Raw genomic sequence first — 25432 nt, 5'->3', positions numbered from 1 at the left:
GCATTGTTTTAAAATGAAGCCGCGTTCATTGTCAATACGTCCCGGAGATGGCAGCACCGTACGGCAGATGGAATTTTACCGCTAGCGGCGAGAATGAGAACTGTTTTAAATACTTAAAATGGTGACGTTTTCCTTACTTGAACAGCGTGCAATCATTCGTTTTCTGAATTTGCGTGGTGTGAAACCAATTGAAATTCATCGACAGTTGAAGGAGACATGTGGTAATGGAGTTATGGATGTGTCGAAAGTGCGTTCGTGGGTGCGACAGTTTAATGGAGGCAGAACATCGTGTGACAACAAACCGAAACAACCTCGGGCTCGCACAAGCCGGTCTGACGACATGATCGAGAAAGTGGAGAGAATTGTTTTGGGGGATCGCCGAATGACTGTTGAACAGATCGCCTCCAGAGTTGGCATTTCTGTTGGTTCTGTGCACACAATCCTGCATGAAGACCTGAAAATGCGAAAAGTGTCATCCAGGTGGGTGCCACGAATGCTGACGGACGACGACACGGCTGCTCGTGTGGCATGTTGCCAAGCAATGTTGACGCGCAACAACAGCATGAATGGGACTTCCTTTTCGTCGTTTGTGACAATGGATGAGACGTGGATGCCATTTTTCAATCCAGAAACAAAGCACCAGTCAGCTCAATGGAAGCACACAGATTCACCGCCAGCAAAAAAATTTCGGGTAACCGCCAGTGCTGAAAAAATGATGGTGTCCATGTTCTGGGACAGCGAGGGCGTAATCCTTACCCATTGCATTCCAAAGGGCACTACGGTAACAGGTGCATCCTACGAAAATGTTTTGAAGGACAAATTCCTTCCTGCACTGCAACAAAAACGTCCGGGAAGGGCTGCGCGTGTGCTGTTTCACCAAGACAACGCACCCGCACATCGAGCTAACGTTACGCAACAGTTTCTTCGTGATAACAACTTTGAAGTGATTCCTCATGCTCCCTACTCACCTGACCTGGCTCCTAGTGACTTTTGGCTTTTTCCAACAATGAAAGACACTCTCTGTGGCCGCACATTCACCAGCCGTGCTGCTATTGCCTCAGCGATTTTCCAGTGGTCAAAACAGACTCCTAAAGAAGCCTTCGCCGCTGCCCTGGTATCATGGCGTCAGCGTTGTGAAAAATGTGTACGTCTGCAGGGTGATTACGTCGAGAAGTAACGCCAGTTTCATCGATTTCGGGTGGGTAGTTAATTAGAAAAAAAATCGGAGGCCTTAGAACTTGAATGCACCTCGCATTTCGGCAGGGGTCTTCCAACGACTCGTTGAGTCCACGCCACGTCGAGTTGCAGCACTACGCCGGGCAAAAGGAGGTCCGACACGACATTAGGAGGTGTCCCGTGGCTTTTTTCATCTCACTGTATATCGATGATTTGTCACCACTCCTGCCGAGATTGGTGAAACGAAAAGGAATGATTCCATCGGTTGCAGACGTACTTTATCTCTTTCAAACCTTCGTGCTATTTTACAGGTAAATTAGGGCTCACCTCCAAAGCTGCCTGTCTCCTTGACAGCTCAACAGCGGAGCTCACAACCGAAAAGAGGTATTTCAGCTGTGGCGTGTTTGATTTCTTTAGGGACAGGGGAAGCGCTTCAGACTAGTAACAGAGATGCTACAAAAGAATCAAAATCAGTAGACTGTTCCTAGAGACGGGGGAAAGCAAGTCAGCCTTCAGAATGTCGGACAAACCTTGGTTCCATAATTCTGGGATACTTCTGGCACAAGCAAGCTGTTCAGGCAAGAAGAAGACATGAATTACGCAAGAATATAATGGCGAAAGTTCCTTTCAGCGTATGGGAACATTACTCGATGTATCATGATAGAAGCAACCAGAAGGAAATACTCTACTGGCCATTAAAATTGCTACACCAAGAATAAATGCACCTGATAAGCGGATATTCATTGGACATATATATTATACTAGAACTGGTATGTGATTACGTTTTTTAGGCGCTTCAGTCTGGAACCGCGGGACTGCTACGGTCGCAGGTTTGAATTGTGCCTCGGGCATGGATGTGTGTGATGTCCTTAGGTTAGTTAGGTTTAAGGGGACCGATGACCTCCGATGTTAAGTCCCACAGTGCTCAGAGCCATTTGATTACACATTCACGCAATTTGGGTGCATAGATCCTGAAAAATCAGTACCCAGAACAACCACTTCTGGCCGTAATAAGGGCCTTGATACTCCTGGGCATTGAGTCAAACAGAGCTTGGATGGCGTGTACAGGTACAGCTGCCCATGTAGCTTTAACACGATACCACAGTTCATCAAGAGTAGTGACTGGCGTATTGTGGCGAGCCAGTTGCTCATCCACCATTGACCAGACGTTTTCAAATGCTGAGAGATTTCGAGAATGTGCTGGGCAGGGCAACAGTCGAACATTTTCTGTATCCAGAAAGGCCCGTACAGGACCTGTAACATGCGGTAGTGCATTATCCTGCTGAAATGTAGGGTTTCGCAGGGATCGAATGAAGGGTAGAGCCACGGATCTAACACACCTGAAATGTAATGTCCACTGTTCAAAGTGCCGTCAATGCGAACAATAGGTGACCGAGACGTGTAACCAATGGCACCCCATACCATCTTGCCGGTTGATACGCCAGTATGGCGATGACGAATACATGCTTCCAATGTGCGTTCACCGCGATGTCGCCAAACACGGATGCGACCATCATGATGCTGTAAACAGAATCTGGACTCATCCGAAAAAAATGATTTTTTGCCATTCGTGCACCCAGGTTCGTCGTTGAGTACACCGCCGCAGGCTCTCCTGTCTGTGATGCAGGATCAAGGGTAACCGCAGCCATGGTCTCCGAGTTGATAGCCCATGCTGCTGCAAACGTCGACGAACTGTTCGTGCAGATGGTTGCTGCCTTGCAAACGTCGCCATGTGTTGACTCAGGGATCGAGATGTGGCTGCACGATCCGTTACAGCCATGCAGATAAGATGCCTGTCATCTCGACTGCTAGTGATACGAGGCCGTTGGGATCCAGCACGGCGTTCCGTATTACGCTCCTGAACCCACCGATTCCATATTCTGCTAACAGTCATTGGATTTCGACCAACGCGAGCAGCAATGTCGCAATACGATTAACCGCAATCGCGATAGGCGTCGCCACCGGCGCCAACCTTGTGTGAATGCTCTGAAAAGCTAATCATTTGCATATCACAGCATCTTTTTCCTGTCCTGTTAAATTTCGCGTCTGTAACACGTCATCTTTTTGGTGTAGCATTTTTAATGGCCAGTAGTGTAGACAAGCATTTAATGCACCATAGGCGCAATAGAGATGAGAAACGGGGATGCCGTCGCGTGAGCGAAATTGCTTACCACAGATGTACTGACGACTAGTCGGCGGACGATTTGTAGAACCGGATGCGAGTGCATGTTGTTATCGCAATTCGCGACCACAGAGTGTATCTTCTTAAGATGTGGCCGGACTCCTATCGTGAGTTTACTATGAACATCTGGCTTCAAAGTAACGACGTGAACGTGTTGCAACTAACAAGTAACATAGCGGCTCACACCCACGCTGCTCTTCCCGATGTACAGAAATCAAGTGACCACGACCAGATGCTACTTCGGAGTGGGCTCAGAAGAGCAGGCCCTCCGTTTTACTATCTCTGCAGTGGCTCACTAGAGTGGTTACTCTGGAAAAAAGTAGCTCCACACTGCCGACATGACCAGGGAGACCTGTAAGACACTCCTGTGACATTTCAGGTGGTGTGGCGGGCCAGATCCTTAGCGTTAATGTTGGACATTCTGCACTGGCGCCAGGCCTAGCGAAAAATTACGGCTCTTTCCAAGGACGCGCGTCTGCAAAGCGAGTTAGAACGCAACGGCTCATGTGCTCCTTTTCAATAGACAGGGTAGCGTAGACGCACGTTTTTGTTTAGTGGTATGAGGGAGTGTCAGAAACAACATACTAAAAATCATGACGGATGCTCTGTGATCATGGGGGTTTGGGGCCTTAAAGGTCACTTTTTCGTGTATTTATTGAATAACTCGAAAACAAGTACAAAATTGAACTACTTTAATTTTTCTACACCAAAAGTCCTTGATTTTTTCCTCTATAACTAAGAGTTTCCACTTTGAAAGGAATTGGAAAAATCACAGATTATGAAAAATAGTGTTTTCTTGGTATAAAAGTTCTTGTTAAACGAAGTGGGTCAAGAAAACATATAAAGTGTGTACTATATCTGAGTAGAGTCGTATTAAGGGATAAATTTGTTCTGGTCGTGCAACAGCGTGAGGGAAGGCAGCCCGTCAGATTGTGATCATCTAGTTCCCTCCTTCAGTATACAGACATGCCTTTGGGGGAGGGGAGGAATATTTTCCACAAAGTGCGTTAACACTACACACAGATACGATTTATTCATAATGCTAACATAAGAACTGGATATGGACAGATTCTACGTAAATCTGTGCACACTGTTCAATACTATTGACGAAATGTGTGGACATGCAGGTTTAAAAAAGTCAACGTGCCGAAATATTGAAGGGGTAACTATTTGCATAGAAGTCGTGGATTTATCGATCTACTTATGCACATTCACAGAGACTCGAAATACGAGGGTCATTCTTTAATTAAGGGGGTAGGACGTCAAACGGGCCAACTTGGAGCAGGAGAGGCACCAGAGAACATTTCATTTTCTACTGTCTATAGTTTTACAAACAAATTCATATAACTTTGTTAGCATGACCAGGAAGGATTCAGGATTCATACTCATAGCAGTGGAAGTGCAAAAACATAGCAAAATAATTTTTTTTTTGATATGAAATTTCATCATTTTTTTCACTTACTGTTGGCTGCATTTGTTGCTATAGGTACATTTTTCTTCACAAGTAAGACAGATTCTTTGATGAATTTCGCACAGCATACAAACCATACTTACAAGTATATGACACTCTAGAATTTTCCAAATCTATTAAAACTGTGGTAAAAATTGAGATAATTAACTACAAAATTTGATTTTTTTTCTGATCATAAAGTTTAAAACGTAACAGCTCATTCATTTTTTCATAAATTAAATAGATTCTAGAGTTTCAGACGCCTGTAAGTATGTTTTGTATGCTGTGCAAAATTTATCGAACAATCTCTCTTACTTATGAAGAAAGGTGTACCTATAGCAACAAATGCAGCCAATAGTAAGTGAAAAAATGATGAAATTTCACATGTAAAAAAATAATTTGTTTTGTTTTTGAACTTCCGCTGCTACGAGTGTGAATCCTGAATCCTTCCTGCTCATGCTGACAAAATTTTATGAATTCACATATAAAAGTATAGACAGTGGAAATTAAAATGTCCTGTGGTGCCTCTCCTGCTCCAGGTCGGCCCGTTTGACGTCCTACCCTCCTTAAAGAGACAAATTGGCTTGGAGAAAAAACCGTTTGTTTTACAAAACAATACTTTTTCTGCTTTGCAACATAATTCCCTTGAACATTTATGTACTTGTTCCAACGGGCTACAAGCGTTTCTATTCCGGCTCAAAGAACTCTTTATCTTGATGTTTGAACCAATTTCCCAGAAACTTTTTCACGTCCTCGTCGTCCTGGAACCTCTTCCCATGTAATGCCTCCTTCAGTGCGCCAAACAAATGGAAATTACTGGGTGCTGAATCAGGACTGTAAGAGGGATGAAGCACCACTTCCTAGCCCATTTTGTTGATTGTTTCACGGGTTAGTTGAGCAATATGAGGACGTGCGTTGTCTTGCTGGGGAATCACACCTCTCCTCTGAGATCCACGACGTCTCTCTCTCACGGCTGGCTTCACCTTGTTTAACAGCAAATCCGAGTAATATTGCGTGTTCATTGTACGCTGCTCTTCGAGATTAATTAAAAAAACTGGACTCCAGCATCCCAAAACACCGTCAACATGATTTTTCCTGATGATGCTTGGGTTCGGATTCTTTCCTTGATATGTGAGTTGGTGTGCTTCCACACCATGCTTTGTCTTTTTGATTCTGGCTCATAACAGTGAATCCAAATTTCATCACAAGTTAAACTTTTGTTGAGGAAGTGCTCACCTTCTCCTCCATAAAGTTACTTTAGCTCTGTGCACACTCTCAACCTCGTTTCCCTGTGTAGCCGCGTCAATTCCTTGGGGACCCATCTTGCACATGTCTTGCGGTACTTCAGCTTGTTACAGATAATGTTATGAACTGTACCAGTACTAACTTGAACCTTATCAACTATCATTTCCACAGTCACATGGCGGTCGGCACGAATAATGTCATCAATTCGACTTTCAAGTGAGGGAGTTGAAACTGCAATTTGTCGCCAGAGCGGTGTTCGTCAGTCACTGAGTCCGACCATTTTTGAACAGCTATGCTCACTTATAAAAATTTAAACGATTCATACGACCTTCACCATAAACTTTAGACATTCTACAGTATATATTCACTGGTTTCTCGCCGCCAAGTAAAAAAACGAGTAACGGAACGTTATTCAACTGATGTGGGCCTTTCAAGCGGAGTCGCCATCTTGAAATGTATTTTTGAGATTATAAACAAAACATCAGCTGATCAGGGATCAGCCCAGTGGTGCAAACTTAAAGTCGTGAAAGTATCAAACTTGTCCTAGTGACAGTTTTTTCCCCATACCAATTTCTCTCTTTAATTATTGAATGACTCAGGTAATTACTAGTAAATTCACAGAACGATATAATTTTCACCCTGTTGTATGGTTAAAAAAGTACTTCATTTGACACTAGTAGTAGCATCATTTTAAAGCACACATATGCAGAAATGTGGTAGGCTGTAAAGCATTTGTGTGTGCGTGGTTCCTGGCTCGTTGATGGCCAGTTGTGCTATACGATGTACTTGTTTGAATATTTGGAGGCGCTGGTGTCCACCAAGTGTCATTTGCCAATAAACATTATATATATCGCAGGTGGAGGGAGACTTAGTCTGTGTCTGTAGTTGAGAGAAGAATGCATACTCACAACCATTTATGTAGTACTAACAGTAGTTTTATTCATCTGTAATCCCTTTTATAAGAGTATTGGAGATGATGTTGTAATAAAATTTAAGATCAATAGAAATAAAAAAAATTCATGTATACAGACATCTAAAAGGCCTACTTTGACAAGGATGGGACAAATATTCGGCCGTGGCCTTATAGCAGGAACCATCGCAGCATTCCCTGAAGTAATTTATGGAAACTACGGAAAATATAAATCAGATTGGAGCTACCATACAAGGCGAGACTGTTTAAAACAGTGCTATCTCATTAGGTTTATCCTTAGTGTAGAATATTGTTTTACAAAGAAGTAGTTCTATATAGCAAAAGGCTAGTGCTTTACTGTTCATTCATTTCTCACTTCGTCATTGAACACACTTCACATCCTGTACGCAAGTCTCTTCATTACGGAACAGTACACACGCTATCAGCAGGACCATAGGTTACCCATACGTCTAACCGAGGACGCCTGCATCTACGGCAGGCTCTTGAATAAGAGCGGAGGTGGCGTCCTGTTTTGTAATAGCAGTTTCCGATGAGTCTCGCCTCATTTACCTCTACAGTGATATCCAATTACGCCTGAGACTACGGATGTGCACGCCAGGTTTCGGAGACCCTATCCAGCATTGTTCCGAACGAATGTCGAACTTGATAACCTGTGGTGTCAACGTTGATAATTCGCTGCTGACTCAAATTAAATGTATTCACTTCAGCGACCGATTCATCAACGGTCGCTGGAGTCTTGTCAACGCATTAGTGGAGCAGTTTTCTAGTATAGTTTAACCATCACAGCTTCTTCAATGCACAGGGTGTAAAATGTAAAAGTGCAGATACTTTTATATATGGTATCTTAACATGTATACAGACAGGTATGCCACAGGTACTAACCAACATAAAAACATACACTACAGGCAATTAAAATTGCTACACCAGGAAGAAATGCAGATGATAAACAGGTATTCATTGGACAAATACGTTATACTAGAACTGACATGCGATTACATTTTCACGCAATTTGGGTGCATATATCCTGAGAAATCAGTACCCAGAACAACCACCTCTGGCCTTAATAACGGCCTTGATACGCCTGGGTATTGGGTCAAACAGAGCTTGGGTGGCGTGTGTAGGTACAGCTGCCCATGCGGCTTCAACACGATACCACAGTTCATCAAGAGTAGTGACTGGCGTATTGTGACGAGCCGGTTGCTCGGCCGCCATTGACCAGACGTTTTCATTGCTGAGAGATTTCGAGAATGTGCTGGGCAGGGCAACAGTCGAACATTTTCTGTATCCAGAAAGGCCCGTACAGGACCTGCAACATGCGGTCGTGCATTATCCTGCTGAAATGTAGGGTTTCGCAAGGATCGAATGAAGGGTAGAGCCGCTGGTCGTAACACATCTGAAGTGTAACGTCCACTGTTCAAAGTGCCGTCAATTCTAACGAATACACGCTTCCAATGTGCGTTCACCGCGATGTCGCCAAACACGGGTGTGACCATCATGATACTGTAAACATAACCAGGATTCATCCGAAAAAATGACGTTTTGCCATTCGTGCACGCAGGTTCGTCGTTGAGTACACCATTGCAGGCGCTTCCGTCTGTGATGCAGCGTTAAGAGTAACCGCAGCCATGGTCTCCGAGTTGATAGTCCATGCTGCTGCAAACGTCGTCGAACTGTTCGTGCAGGTGGTTGTTGTCTTGCAAATGTCCCCATCTGATGACTCAGGGATCGAGACGTTGCTCCACGATCCATTACAGCAATGCGGATAAGATGCCTGTCATCTCGACTGCTAGTGATACGAGGCCGTTGGGATTCAGCACGGCTTTCCGTATTACCCTCCTGAACCCACCGATTCAATATTCTGCTAACAGTCATTGGATCTCGCCCCAGCGCGAGCAGCAATGTCGCGATACGATAAACCGCAATCGCGATAGGCTACAACCCGACCAATATCAAAGTCGGAAACATGATGGTACGCATTTCTCCTCCTTACACGAGGCATCACAACGTTTTACCAGGCAACGACGGTCAAGTGCTGTTTGTGTATGAGAAATCGGTTGGAAACTTTCCTCAAGCCAGCACGTTGTAGGTGCCGCCACCGGCGCCAACCTTGTGTGACTGCTCTGAAAAGCTGATCATTTGCATATCACAGCATCTTCTTCCTATCGGTTAAATTTCGCGTCTGTAGCACGTCATCTTCGTGGTGTAGCAATTTTAATGGCCAGTAGTGTACTGTTCCTAATACAGTTTAATTATTAGCACGCAAAACTACGTAAATACTGATGTAATGTCGTTCAGTACACGATCCTCAGACACAACTAGAAATGTGTCATACATCCTGTATGGTAGGTGTGACCTGTCTGTTTTAATGTGTCATCGTCGCCCAGCCCAAAACGTTAGAGACAGAAACTTGAAAATTGGAGAGGATGTGATCTTATACAGTAGGCATCACTTAAGAATGGGTTTTTCAAATTCCACCCCAAGGAGGCGACATAGTGAATTAAAGGTTTCTTGAAAATATGTCACTATTAAGGATAAAACTACGAAAGTTGATATTTGGTTTCTCGGTCATAAATTTAAAAAACTTGTTTCAGCGTTTTTGGAAATTTGATCCCTAAGGGGGTGAAATAGTAGGTGAAATCTTTTGAAAATAAATCATAATTAAGGAGCTACTGAAGCTTCTTTAAAGCTACATCTCTGAAAATTGGTGTCTGACTGCTCGATCCGAAATATAAAATACATTTTTCAATGTTTGTGGATATTAAATCCCAAATGGACGGAAAGAGGGGATGAAAAGTTTTATGAAGCTAAATCTATGACACTTTGCCTTTCGCTTCTGGGTCAGAAACACACACACACACACACACACAAAAAACGCGTGTTTAGTATTTTTAGGAAATTCTTCCCATAAGGAAGTGAAATAGGGGATGAAAATTATTATTTAAATGTTTGGTTATTCTGGAACCTTTTAAAGCTAAATATTCTCGGTGAGAAATATGTGTTGGAAGATGAAAGCTTCTATGAAAACATCTCTTCAATCACTCAAAGGGCAGGATTAACAAAAATCTCCTACTCCAGCTACCAGAATCTTTCTATGGATCTGTCATGTTTCTATAGCCTCAATTAGCTTGAAAAGTTCAGAAGGTGTTGCAATTTGTGACCTAAATCAAAGAAACCTATTGTGACAATGACAAACTGGCTTTGTCAGAAAGGCGTGCAAAAAAAACGGATTTTTTAATACGTACATTAATTTTTCAGCAGGCTTGATACACTGACGGAAAAAAATCTTAACACCAAGAAGAAGTTGTGCGACATAAAAGAAAGTTGGTAAGCATGCTTCTATGTCTGAAAGACGATGTCTGCTCAAATTTCGCACCAGTCGCGTAAGAGTGACGATAGTAGCACCATTGAGGATGCAGATCAGCTTTTGTTTTAAGTATACACTGTAATGGTCGCGGCCGTTAGGTGCCTTTGAGACTGGAGTGGTGAGTTGATACTACTCAACAATGTCTTATCAAGAAAGTTCAAAAGTGTGTGAAATCTTATGGGACTTAACTGCTAAGGTCATCAGTCCCTAAGCTTACACACTACTTAACTCAAATTATCCTAAGGACAAACACACACACACCCATCCCCGAGGGAGGACTCGAACCTCCGCCGGGACCAGCCGCACAGTCCATGACTGCAGCGCCTAAGACCGCTCGGCTAATCCCGCGCGGCTCGTATCAAGCCCTCACTGTGCAATAGGGCTACGAGAATCTGGATATCCCTTCTGCAATATTGCAGAAAGACTTGGCAGGAATGTGGCCTCTATACATGACTGCAGGCAGCATCAGTCAGGAGAATGTACGGTTGCAAGACGACCGGACTCCGGACGGCCGCGTCGCACCACCGAGAGGGAAGACTATCGTGTTCGGCGTACGGCTGCGGCGCACATTACTGCATCTGCAGCAGCGATTTGAGCAGCAGTTGGCACCACAGTGACACAACGAACTGTTGCAAACCGGTTACTTCCAGGACAGCTCCGAGCCAGACGCCCTGTACCGTGCATTCCACTCGCCCGTAACCACCGCCAGTTGCCATCTGAGTGGTGTCAAGCGATAGCTCATAGGAGGGCAGGCTGGAGGTCTGTTGCGTTTTCTGATGAAAGCTGTCTGTGTCTCGGTGCCACTGATGGCCATTTGTTGGTTACAAGGAAGGCAGTTGAGCTCCTGCAAACAATCTGTCTGCATTCTAGGCTCACTGGACCTACACCTGGAGTTATGGTCTGGGATGCGATTTCGTATGAGAGCAGGAGCACTCTCGTGGCTATCCCACGCACCTACTCTGCAAATCTGTACCTCAATCTGTTGTGCTGGCACTCATGAACAGCATTCCAGGGGGCGTTTTTCGATAGGATAACGCTCACTCACATTCAAACAGCGTTAAACGTCCCTGCATTGACTAACCAGTTGCAATAAACATGGAACTCCCTTCCACAGACTGACATCAGGCACCTGTACAACACAATGCATGCACGTTTACGTGCCTGCGAACACTTACGTTTGTTACCCAGAGAAATCGTATTCCCAAAATTTGTTTAGTCCACATTAATTATGTTACGGTGTTGCTACGTTTTCTCCGTTAGTGCATATGTTTATAAAATTAATTTTGTTGTAACTACTATCCAAAGGCGAGTGAAGGAACGGGCTCTAAACTACTCGTATGTAATATCCATATTATTATAAAGAGTGGTAAGTGCGAGAAGTATCACACAGTCAGCTTAACAGCTCATCAAAGTTTCTGACAAGAATTGTATACATGGTAACGGAAAAGAAAACAAGATATGAAGACTGTTAAATTAAAACTTCACACCACAAATTTAATGAGGATGTATATATATATATATATATATATATATATATATATATATATATATATATATATATCAATCCTGCAGGGCTATCCATAAATCTGTAAGAGTACGAGGGGGTGGAGATATCTTCTGAACAGCACGTTGCAAGGTATCCCAGATATGCTCAATAATGTTCATGTCTGGGGACTTTGGTGTCCATCAGAAGTGTTTAAACTCTGGAGAGTGTTCCTGAAGCCACTCTGTAGCAATTCTGGTCGTGTGGGGTGTGGCATTGTCCTGCTGGAATTGTCCAAGTCCGTCGGAATGCGCATGGACATGAATGGAAGCAGGTGACCAGACAAAATGCTTACGTACGTGTCACCTGTCGTTGTACACTCCTGGAAATGGAAAAAAGAACACATTAACACCGGTGTGTCAGACCCACCATACTTGCTCCGGACACTGCGAGAGGGCTGTACAAGCAATGATTACACGCACGGCACAGCGGACACACCAGGAACTGCGGTGTTGGCCGTCGAATGGCGCAAGCTGCGCAGCATTTGTGCACCGCCGCCGTCAGTGTCAGCCAGTTTGCCGTGGCATACGGAGCTCCACCGCAGTCTTTAAAACTGGTAGCATGCCGCGACAGCGTGGACGTGAACCGTATGTGCAGCTGACGGACTTTGAGCGAGGGCGTATAGTGGGCATGCGGGAGGCCGGGTGGACGTACCGCCGAATTGCTCAACACGTGGGGCGTGAGGTCTCCACAGTACATCGATGTTGTCGCCAGTGGTCGGCGGAAGGTGCACGTGCCCGTCGACCTGGGACCGGACCGCAGCGACGCACGGATGCACGCCAAGACCGTAGGATCCTACGCAGTGCCGTAAGGGACCGCACCGCCACTTCCCAGCAAATTAGGGACACTGTTGCTCCTGGGGTATCGGCGAGGACCATTCGCAACCGTCTCCATGAAGCTGGGCTACGGTCCCGCACACCGTTAGGCCGTCTTCCGCTCACGCCCCAACATCGTGCAGCCCGCCTCCAGTGGTGTCGCGACAGGCGTGAATGGAGGGACGAACGGAGACGTGTCGTCTTCAGCGATGAGAGTCGCTTCTGCCTTGGTGCCAATGATGGTCGTATGCGTGTATGGCGCCGTGCAGGTGAACGCCACAATCAGGACTGCATACGATCGAGGCACACAGGGCCAACACCCGGCGTCATGGTGTGGGGAGCGATCTCCTACACTGGCCGTACACCTCTGGTGATCGTCGAGGGGACACTGAATAGTGCACGGTACATCCAAACCGTCATCGAACCCATCGTTCTACCATTCCTAGACCGGAAAGGGAACTTGCTGTTCCAACAGGACAATGCACGTCCGCATGTATCCCGTGCCACCCAACGTGCTCTAGAAGGTGTAAGTCAACTACCCTGGCCAGCAAGATCTCCGGATCTGTCCCCCATTGAGCATGTTTGGGACTGGATGAAGCGTCGTCTCACGCGGTCTGCACGTCCAGCACGAACGCTGGTCCAACTGAGGCGCCAGGTGGAAATGGCATGGCAAGCCGTTCCACAGAACTACATTCAGCATCTCTACGATCGTCTCCATGGGAGAATAGCAGCCTGCATTGCTGCGAAAGGTGGATATACACAGTACTAGTGCCGACATTGTGCATGCTCTGTTTCCTGTGTCTATGTGCCTGTGGTTCTGTCAGTGTGATCATGTGATGTATCTGACCCCAGGAATGTGTCAATAAAGTTTCCCCTTCCAGGGACAATGAATTCACGGTGTTCTTATTTCAATTTCCAGGAGTCTATGTAGACGTATCACGGGTCCCGTATCACTCCAACTGTACACGCCCCATACCATTACAGAGCTTCCACAAGTTTGAACAGTATCCTGCTGACATGCAGAGTCCATAGATTCATGAACTGTCTCCACACCCATACACGTCCATCCGCTCGGTGGAATTGGAAACGAGACTCGTCCGACCAGGTAACATGTATCCAGTCATCGACAGTCCAATGTCAGTGTTGACGGGCCTGAGCGGGGCGTAAAGCTTTGTGTCGTGCAGTCATCAAGGGTACACGAGTGGGCCTTCGGCTCTGAAAGCCCATATCGATGATGTTTCGTTGAATGGTTCGCATGCTGCCACATGTTGATGACCCAGCATTGAAATCTACAGCAATTTGTGGAAGGGTTGCACTTCTGTCACGTTGAATGATTCAGTCGTCGTTAGTCCCGTTCTCCGGCCACAGCGATACCGGAGATTTGATGTTTTGCCGGTTTCGCGGTATTCGCGGTATACATGTGAAATGGTCGTACGGGAAAGTCCCTACTTCATCGTTACCTCGGAGATGCTGTGTTCTGTGGCTCATGCGCCGACTGTAACACCACGTTCAGACGAACATAAATTTTGATAACCTGCCGGTGTAGCAGCAGTAATAGATCTAACAACTGCGCCAAACACCTGTTGTCTTATATATAGGCGTTGCCGACCACAGCCCAGTATTCTGCCTGTTTACACATATCTATATTTGAATACGCGTGCCTTTACCAGTTCCTTTGGCGCTTCAGTATATATATATATATATATATATATATATATATATATATATATATATATATATATATATATATATATATATATGTGTGTGTGTGTGTGTATATATATTTGTACTTAATTGTAAAACTGTAACAATAATAACGGCAAAAAGAGGGGATTGCATACAAAAGAATTGTCATAGATAGATGCTTAAAATATCATTTGTCATAAATTGTTCGAGATGAGCACCGTCGACTGCAAACACACTTGCAGTCGTTGGTGTAATGATTACTGGACGGGCTGATATCATTCCAAACGCTGCAACAGTGGATGTTTGAAATCTTCTTGGGTCGCCGAAACTTGTGTACAGACTCCATCTTTGAGCTTACCACAACAAAAAAGTCCAGTGCCGTCAAATCAGGCGAACGAGCAGGCCAAATGACAAAGCCTGCATACTTTATCCTGCCGCCATAAAAGAGCTGGGTGAGCACTTTGGTAGCCATAAGCTAGAACTAAGCCGGGCAACCATCGAGCCGACACCACGCATACACATGGATGTACTTCTAGTTGTACTTCCTCTAGGGGAGCCGGCATCACTTTTTTAGAAGTTGTGATATTTTTTACCTGTTAAGATTTCTTCAGTGAAGCTAGGACCAATCACGTATTCTCCCATAATCCCACACTAACTGTTCACACTCTTCCGTCTCTGATGTTCATCAGCGCGGAAAAAAATGGCTCTGGGCACTACGGTACTTAACATCTGAGGTCATCAGACCCCTACAACTACTTACACCTAACTAGCCTAAGGACGTCACACAGTTCCATGCACGAGGCAGAATTCGAACCTGCGACAGTAGCGGTCGCGCGGTTCCAGACTGTAGCGCCTAAAACCGCTCGGCCACCTCGGCCGGCATCAGCGCGGATTCTGAGCTTTCCGTGATTTGTGAAAGTAGATTCATCGATAAAGAGAATGCTATGAAGAAAAAATCCTATTGTCCTGATATTGCACATTGTGCGACAAAACTCCGTGCGCTGTCTGTAATCCCTCTGGTTAGTCTGCTGGTGAAGTGACATGTGACGAGGGCAGAAGCTGTTTCCCGCAAAACTAGAACCACGCCGGGCTTACTTATTCCAGAGGCACCCGAAATTTCTCTGGCGGTAACATGTGGATTATGAGCAGCAGCTCCCAGATCTATTTCGTTCGCCCTGCTATTTGTAGGCTCACTCCTTCCCATGTGCGAAGTGTTCCAGTACCGTTCCAACAACAATTTTTCACGCTTTCGTTGAATAGCCAACCTCGTCGGATGCTGTCTGTCGGAATACCTTTGTGCATATAATTCGCCAGTTGCTTTTGCATTTTTCTTAAAGAAGTAACACATTTGGTTTCTCTAGGTCTGAAAAAGACATTAATTTTTTGGAACTAATACCCGAAAGAACAGACACCATTTGATCCTGCAGCCATTCTCAATCAAGACACAAAGGAATTACAACATGTAGCTGCTAGTGGGCATTGATTTACACCGATGTGGGATGCTGAAAATTTGTGCCGGACTGATATTCGAACCAGTGTCTCCTGCTTAATAGGCTGTGGTCGAAGCATCTGCCTGGTAAGTAGGAAACCCTGGTTCGAATCCTGCTCCGACACAAATTTTCAGAATCCCAACAAGCCGTTGTGTTCACTTCTGAGGCAATCTGACCAACAACTGTTGTAGTTGATCCTTGATATCCTCTTTTCGGCACTGGGATGAAGTTTACGTCGGAGCTGTTCCCACACATACTGCATCCATATTTGGGACTGTTCTAGAGACCTTGCAGAACACTGGATTTCATAGATACACATCTCCTGGAAATTGGAAATTTATTTGTATGGGATCAAACTGCTGAGGTCATCTGTCCGTAGGCTTACACACTACTTAACCTAAATTAAACTAAATGATGCTAAGGACAACATACACACTCATGCCCGATGGAGAACTCGAACGGGGGGAGCCACGTGAACCTTGACAAGGCGCCCAAGACCGCACAGCTACTCTGCGCGCCATACAAGTGTCCTGTTGGAGAAAAATGGCACCATGACACTGTCGCATGAGAGGTAACAAATGAGGATGTCTGTAATATACCGTTATTCAATCACTTTTCTAGCGTGATGGAGTCATGCTCGATGGCTGACCGCAGCATGACGTCAGGAATAACACTGTTGTGCCTGCCCGAAACATTGAAGGAATGGGACCTCCTCCCAGGCCGCCGGCATACTCGCTAATGTTGGTCATCCTTAGGAGTTCAGAATCGCAGTTCGACGCTGAACGCAGTGCGATGCCATTCATCAGCAGCCCATGCTTCCTGGTTCAAAATGGTTCAGGTGGCTCTGAGCACTATGGGACTTAACATCTGAGGTCATCAGTCCCCTAGACTTAGAACTACTTAACCCTAACTAACCTAAGGACATCACACACATCCTTGCCTGAAGCAGGATACTAACCTGCAACTGTAGCAGCAGCGCGGTCCTGGTCTGAAGCGCCTAGAACCGCTCGGCTTCAACGACTGGCTATGCTTCCTGGTCATGACACCAATACAAACACAGTCATTTGCCCTATGCTGCTTACGGCAGTTTACGCATGGGATGGTAATTCCTTAGTCTGGCTGCGGCTAGTGTCCGACCAGTTGCGAGGGAGGACACAGAAGGTTGCAGGGAGCCCATTGCTTGTTTTCAGATGGCTGGTGCAGATGTGAGGGGATTACGGTGTGTACTTGGTGTAGAGTACGGCGATCCTGTCTTGTTGTGGTCAAACGCGATCATCCAGAACATTGACGGTGAGTATGCCTGCCTATGCCTGCCCTCACGTTCCCGTGCAGTCCATCAGTGGGCCAGTGGCACATCCGAATGCTTCACAAATGTATATACTGCACGATGCGACCAGCTGCCCAAATGGAGGCCCACACTGAGCCCTCTTTCAAACTCTGCCAGATACTGTCGTTCCTGGCTGGATGAGGAGAGGGTATTATGATAGGCAGGCGGCCGGTTTCCTCTCACTACAACACAAAATGCACATGTGGTTAAAATACACTTTATTTACAGGAAACAATTGAATACTTAATTTCAGTGATGTCCAATCTTAAGTTCTGTGATTAATAGCAATCAAATAACATGTACTAATCCTTGAAGCTTGTTCGTGTACACATCACAAATATGTATACAGTGACTTAACATTCGGTCACAGCTACCTAAAGTGCGAGGCTACGATTACCACTGTGAAAGACTAGAGCACAGTGCGATGTATTCAGGTGCAATGCGAACTGTGTCCCAATGTGATATACTGAGGTACTGAGATTGAGGCGGCACATGTCTGCAGCTCATACTCTAATGGCTATCGCTGCTGCATCTCGATCACAGGGTCTTGGTTTCGTATCCCGGCTGGGTTGCGGTTTTTCTCTGCCCGCAGACTGGGTGTTTATGTTGTCCTCATTATTTCATCATCATCATTCATAACAGCGGCTAGATTGGATTGTATCAAAATTGGACTGTGTAAAAATTGGGACTTTGTGCAGGTGCTGATGACCGCGCAGTTTAGCGCCCCACAAACCAAAAATCATCAGCATCACGCCAGCACATGCAAAAAGATCACATAACATCTGATGCTATTCACGCCTCTTATGTACCATACCAGGCCTGGTAGCCACACGGGTTAGCCGCGTTCTCTGGTTCGCGCGGCTAAGGTTCGAATCCTCCCTCGGGCATGGGTGTGTCTCTTTTCCTTAGCATAAGTTAGTTTAAGTAAGATTAAGTAGTGTGTTAGCCTAGGGACCGATGCCCTCAACAGTTTGGTCCCATCAGAACTCACCACAAATTTCCAATTTCCAGACGTGGTTACAACACTAAACACGAAAACCACTAATGCACCCTTCTGGCCATTCTACCTGCCACATGTAATAGCAGCTCTGATCATTTTCATACCTGCTGACGGTGTGTCCGTCTACGAAACAACACTGACATCTATGTCTTCTGAGTGCCTCATTTTTATTTCAGGCACTATATACCACAGTGTGCTAAAAAGTAATGCTTTCCAACATTTTATGTGAAAACACTTAAAGACGTTGTTAACATTCTACACCTTTATTCTTCATGCCTACATATACCTAGTCAACCTGCTGACGAACACATTTCTCCCAAAGAGAGACTGGTCTGTTAATACCGTTACTGCAGAATGTTTGTCTTTTTTGACAGAGCCACAACCTCACTTCTGCTTGCACCACTTCATCACTACCAAAGTAAAATCCTCGAAGATATTCTTTAAGTTTTGGAAATGGATGAAGATCGGCCGGGGCCAAGTCAGTACTGTATGAATGATGATCAATGACAGTGAACCCAAGTCATTGGACTGTTACAGATGTCGCAGTGTTCTTGCGTGGTCTGGCATTGTTATTTGGAGAGCGTGCTCCATGTGTGGACGAACTCGTCCAATTCGAAGCCCAATTACAGCACGCTGTTTCTCAAGCACTGACATAGTTAGGTTGCACATCGCCATCTTATACGTAAAATTCGGAGCCCTCATGCGGAAGAAGACTGAAAAAAGATCGAAATGAAGAATAAAGTGTAAAATGTTAATAATGTTAGTTTTATTTGAATAGCATAAAAAATTAGGATGCGCTACTTTTTAGCACAGCCTCGTACAAGGGGCAGTCAAATGAAAACGAGACGCACGGAAGAGAAGTAAATAAATCGTTTATTATTTCAACAATAACTGCCATAGCTGTTAATATATTTAAGTCACTTTGAGACAAAGCAGTAAACGCCTTCAACGTTTGTGGTTGCCTAGAGAAAGATAATTCTACTCTGACTTGCATCTCCTCAACTGAAGCAAACTGACGGCCACAAATGTCTTTCTTCGTGAATCCAGAAATACAGAAAGCGCATGGAATGGAGGGAGATACTGAAAGGATCCCTGTTTGGGGGCTATATAAATGTTTGGGGATGAAGCAAAATTTACTAGAGTTCTAATAACATCTATTTTTCAGAATTAAAAAAAAACAGACATAAATTACTCTAAAAAAGATATTGATTGAATATCGTAAACAACTAACAGGTTGTTTAAGACAACAATGGAAAAGGATTCGGGGTGGTAGAAATGAGTCAGGTATTCTGGCCCTAAAAATGTGGATAACGCAGTCAGCATTGATCGGACGCTGAGCAGGTTTTGATTGTTCAAATCTACACCTAAGTTTCTCTATATAGGTGCAGCCGAGAGCAAGTGGCGATTGAGATCTGTACAGTCTGACAAGGCCGGAACGGCTGTACATTACCCTGTTTGCTTTGTGCGGCGATCTAACCTGCAGCTGGCGAGATGGGTGCGGCGGAGGTGAGACATTAGGCGGCACCCGTGAATCGATCGTGGCCACGAAATAGATGCAAAAATCTCACGGCCTAGCGATCAGACCGATGGATCGCAATTTAATCTCCATCAGAGCTCTGAAATCATGGTAGATTTCAGTGTGTGACACACCCGTTCGCTGGTCGAACCAAAGACCAATTTGGCTTACTTACACGACAGAGCACACAAGCATACCAAACGCCAAGACTAGTAAACCAAAAACGAATAAATGTGCCCTTGGCAAATGAGTAGTCAGAGACATTTGAAATCACACTGTCGATACAGTAAGAACATCACCACAGACTTTCCAGTCTAACTACTCGCAAGTGATTTCAGTCCCAGGACAGGCCCCAAGCACCAACTACAAATGTCAGAGCTTCAACCAGAAGTCCCCTATCAGACCAAAGTCCAGCACCTGAGTGCTTTGCACCTCTCCATAAAAAAACCCATTGTCCCACAAAGTGCACGAATGACACCGCCTTCACGCTGTCTTGAGGCAATCACAGAGCTCCAGAGGCGCTAAATCTCTCCTCCCACACGACAACACAAACTCTTGTCAAACCAGGGCAAGAGTTAAGAAACCTGCTTCTCTGGAAAAAAAGGAAACCGCCGATTACTGGCGTTGTTAAATTTTCACGGAGGGTGATGATTATTTTCTCCAATGTCGTGTTGCTTCTCATGGCAACAATTGAACAGATGCAGTCTTAAAGATCTTTATCTAAATCGGCAGCCCCTTGGAGCTTGTTAGTCCTAGCCATGAGGTGTAATAAAGATTCTATCTCTAAACGTTTCTCAGAAGCTGGAGTTTCTTCTACAACTGAGGCGGAACTGGGTCACAGGAGTATTTGCAGTATCGGCAAACACGAAAACTTGTGAATTTTTATTGCCCGTGGCTCTGCACACAGTGCCCGGTTTATGACTCCACTGTGTAGATGTGTTCCTTCAGTCCGTTGCCCCCAGCCAGGCTTCAGATGGCTCCAATGCAGCTATTGTGGCATTGTTCTGCTGCAGACTTGTCTCGACCAGGGGCTGCTCTGTCTGCTCTGTCTGCCCTGTATGGCTGTGGACCTATCCGCCATGATTTACTGAGGGATGGGCTCGCCACCAATTGCTTTCAACTCCCAACATGCTGCTTCTACAAGCTAAGAACCATAAAAGTACCTCATGCTTTTAGCGCCCTACATGGTTCCAACAACGTTTACTCAGGCCATTAACTTTCTAGTCTCACTCAAGGTGCATCAGGTTGTAACAGAATCTTTAATAATTTTCTGTATACGAAAAATAGGTGAGAGAATAACTTGTCCTCTCTCAGTACATAGGGGCTTTTCAGCAAAGCTTCAGCTGTCTCTATTCTCCCCCTCCTCGCCTCTCCCCCATGTGATTTTCATATTTTTGAAGCCCTGAAGAAAGACATTCATAGCCGCTGATTTCCTTTGAACAAAGGGGTGGACGACTGGGAACAATCACGTTTCCATAAGCAATCGCAAACGTTTCTCCAGGAAGGCACTGACCATCTTATCTCACTGTGGGATGAATGTATCAACAGTTATGGCGATTAATTTCAAAATAGTTATCAGTTTACTTTTTTTTCTATCTGTGTCGTTTCATTTGACTGCCCTTTACTTACACTGCCAGAAAAAAATTAATGCACCCTTTTAGTGGTTTCCTATTCACTCAAGATTTATTGTTGCAACATTTCATGTGGAGTACATGAAATGATTACATTTGCAGATCAATAGCACAATCGGTCCTGAGGTACCAGTTATCGACCCATGCAGAAACACCCATATTTATACATGGTGTGGCCTCCATGGGAGGCAGTGTAGACGCTGTCTCTGGCATCCAGTCGATCGTACTTTTGACAATGCTGTCGTGGGTTACGTTATGCCACACCTGCTCGACCATTCGCATAGTTCTGTAAGAGTTTTTGGTTGACGAGTCACTTCTAATCCGATCGTATCCCACTTGTTCTCGACAGGAGACAAGTCTGGAGATGATGCTGGCCAGGGAAGTTACTGCACGTCTTCCACCGCACGTTGAGTTTGACAGGCAGTGTGTGAGCGAGCATTATTCTATTGGAACAACACATCACCTTCCTTTTACAATAACGGCAAACGAACGGGTCTAACAACATTCTGCACATACCGAGCGCTAGTTAGTATCGCCTACAGAGACTCCAAAGGTGTACGAGACACCCTAGACCATAAGGCCTGGGGCGGGGCGAGTGTCCATTGGACGAGTGCACTCTATGAGGCAGCGCTTACCAGCTCTACGTCGTACACGCGAACGATCATCATCTGCAAGCATGCAGAATATGTTTCCATCGTTGAAGACAACAGTGCGGCTTTCCATCTTCCAAGTGATTCTCTGACGGCACCAATCGAGCCATGCACGTCGATCCTTTGGCATGAGGGGAAGAAGGCGGGCTAGAGGTGTGTATGCCCGTCGTACCACTCTAATAACCGGCTCGTGTTGACACATCTGGGCTCACAATCCTCTTATCTGTCATGTGGTGACTGTACAATCTACCACTGCTGCACTTACAATACGACGATCCTTGGTGGCGTCTCTGCTGCGTGGACGTCCAGAACGTCGTCCACGTGTGCGAGATTGTTCACGCGACCACTGACACCAGTATCATTACCCAACTCACGCAGCAGGTCCAGGTGGCAATTCTCCGAAAGGATCATCTCGTCACTCGGAAGACCACAATGTGACCCCTTTCAAACTCACTTAGTTGGCTGTATTAAGCAGGAGTGCATCTCTGTGGCATGGGTACCTGCTGCTTTCACATGTCTGTACCACAGTGAACTTTCCGGCTGCAAGCATTCCCTATTAATGGGTAGACACAGACGGTGTTCTGGTAGTTGTGCCACTGCGCTATCTGCAAGCGGATGACGTTGTAACCATCATCAGTACTTATAGAGTATAGCAATCAGTCGTCCTTTTTTAGATTTTATTTCGCAAATCCAGATTTCGGACAGTGGCTAGCCATTTTTGTGTGTGAAATCTTTGGGAATTAACTGCTAAGGTCATCAGTCCCTAAGCTTACATACTACTTAACCTAAATTATCCTGGCTCTCTCAAATGGCTCTGAGCACTATGGGACTTAACATCTATGGTCATCAGTCCCCTAGAACTTAGAACTACTTAAACCTAACTAACCTAAGGACATCACACGCATCCATGCCCGAGGCAGGATTCGAACCTGCGACCGTAGCAGTCGCGCGGTCCCGGACTGCACGCCTAGAACCACGAGATCACCGCGGCCGGCTAAATTATCCTGAGGGGATACACACACCCATGCCCGAGGGAGGACTCGAACCTCCGTCGGGACCAGCCGCACAGTCCATGACTGCATCGCCTTAGACCGCTCGGAGCTAGCCATTCTTAATGCACTATGCATGTAAGTCCCTGTTGTTCGGGCACCAGTACATCCGCATGTGCCACTATCGGATCAAAATCGACGTCGTCTTTCCAGATCTACTAAATTTTTTTCAAAAAATGGCTCTGAGGACTTTGCGACTTAACTTCTGAGGTCATCAGTTGCCTAGAACTTAGAACTAATTAAACCTAACTAACTTAAGGACATCACACACATCCATGCCCGAGGCAGGATTCGAACCTGCGACCGTAGCGGTCTCGCGGTTCCAAACTGTAGCGCCTAGAACCGTATGGCCACTCCGGCCGGCCTAATTTTTTTTCTTTTTCCTGCTGTGTATACCTGTGCGTGTCAAAAAAAGACGGTGCTAGTTTTATCGGTGTTATTTATCGCCCACGGCTTTGACACACTTCCGGCGCGCGTGCTGTGTAGGGAGGTGACTCAGCTGTCGCAGTGGGCAGTGCAAGTAGGGAGCGGATAGGCGAGCAGCCGCGCCTCGCACCTCGGGACGGACGCCTGAGCTGGCAGCTGGCAGCGGGCCGCGGCATCCCCCCCTCAAATGTCGGCCCGGCCAGCCGTCGCACTGCTCATCGGTGCTCCTGTCTGAATGCACGGCTCGCCAGGGGGCCCTCCGCCGCCACCCTGCAGCTTCCCGATGCCAGCTCCAGAAACGGACCGGCTGCCGACTCTCTTACAACGCTGCGCGCACTGTTAAAGTCCTGTGTTGTCTCTCCTAGGAAACGACAATGACATGCGGCACCTTGAAATTTACCAAGGAAGTCTTCTATTGTTTATGGAGATCAACGAACAAACAAAAAATTTGCCACCTCTAGAGAAATCATTACAAGCATCATTTAATACCGGGACTGGGGTATAATAATTAGCTGCTGAGAACATCCAGAACAGAAGAAATCAGCGTGGATGCCGGTGCTCCTCCGGATGAACTAGCAGCTGTTGGATGTGTGCAGGCTGTCTCCTATCAGTCATGTGCGCATACACTAAGCAGCAGATTTGTATACAAGGATTCTTAACATTGAGCAGCCCTGTCAACAACTGTGATAAAGAACATGTAACACGTCAGCCTCAGTTGCAAATAGAAACCAGTCTCTACCCCCCCCCCCCCCCCCAAAAAAAAAAGAAAATAATTTGGCCTTCTTCAGAAGCCAGTGACACAAAACTATTGCAAGCTAAAGTTCAGCCATGTCAGGTATACAACTGTAGCACCGTAGTACCCAGTCATAAATCTACATTACTTGGGCTGAAGAGAAACAGCAGGCCCTACTGCGCGGACGAGGTCGGTAGGCTGCGAGGGCTGCGCCGGGACTAAACGCGGCGAACAGCTGTCTACCGAGCATCACTGATGGCCAAGCGCATGCGCGCGTGGAAATATAGATACATAACAGTAGCTACCTTTACATTAGGAATTGGATTAATATAACCATTAAAACCTTTAATGGCGTAATATGTAAAAGAACTTCCTTCTGAGGAGAACGATACCCCTATCGGAGCCCGTAAGAAAGACTAGCTATTATTTGACAAATTTATTTCTCAGTTTTCAATACATTGCTCAAACTTTATCTGGTTAATTAATAAACGTATGTGTGGCTATTTACAGGAATGATCTTTAATATCGTGGAGAGTGCATCAATATGACTAAGCATTAATAAAGGAAACAGTTCATAAAAACTTAAAAGTAGCTGAATTTGAATTAACATAGCATTAGTAGCAGTAATGAAGACAGCATTAACAAAAATTGCGTAGGGTGCTTTAGAAACTGGGTAAGCCTGCCAGAACATACAAGTAGTAATTTAACATAATGTAACACGTTAATCGTGGTACTAACAACTATAAAGCTAAGTGTTAGGTTTCCGAGGACCTTTTTACAAATTTGGCGTATAACGCCATAAATCCAATGGAACAATGTACATGCATGTATATTGTGTCAAATTTCATATTCTTAGGAAAACATAATGGTTTGAGAATCGACATTGTCTAAACACTGATTAATGAGAGAACAGAACTTAACCCTCAGTATCAGTAAGACTGGGCGTGCAACGCCACAGTCCTCAATTATGTAAAAAAATTGTGACTTACATTAGAACAAATTTGCATTTAGGCATTTAAACATGAGTTTCTGCTTACGAATAACATTTAATGTCAGTGTGATTGGGGGCGTAACACCACAGTTACAACAAAAAGTCAAGGTTACATTTGCAAACTTGAATATACATTTCTGCCTATGAACAGATGAAGAATATTGTCTGATTAGGATTACTTAAAGGCTAATGGCATGGTGAATGGGTATGTATCCCACAGTCATATT

The 25432-nt window shown here is 45.4% G+C and overlaps 1 protein-coding gene across 3 annotated transcripts in view; it reads left to right on the top strand.

The window, feature by feature from the left end:
* Nucleotides 1-25432, top strand: part of LOC126356279 (F-box/LRR-repeat protein 2) — a 706156-nt gene that overhangs the window by 128012 nt on the left and 552712 nt on the right. The window lies entirely within an intron of this gene.

Source organism: Schistocerca gregaria, chromosome 3 (assembly GCF_023897955.1).
Source record: "Schistocerca gregaria isolate iqSchGreg1 chromosome 3, iqSchGreg1.2, whole genome shotgun sequence".
Lineage (NCBI taxonomy): Eukaryota > Metazoa > Arthropoda > Insecta > Orthoptera > Acrididae > Schistocerca > Schistocerca gregaria.
The sequence above is the reverse complement of the archived record's forward strand: the minus strand, read 5'-3'. Positions and strand labels throughout refer to the sequence as shown.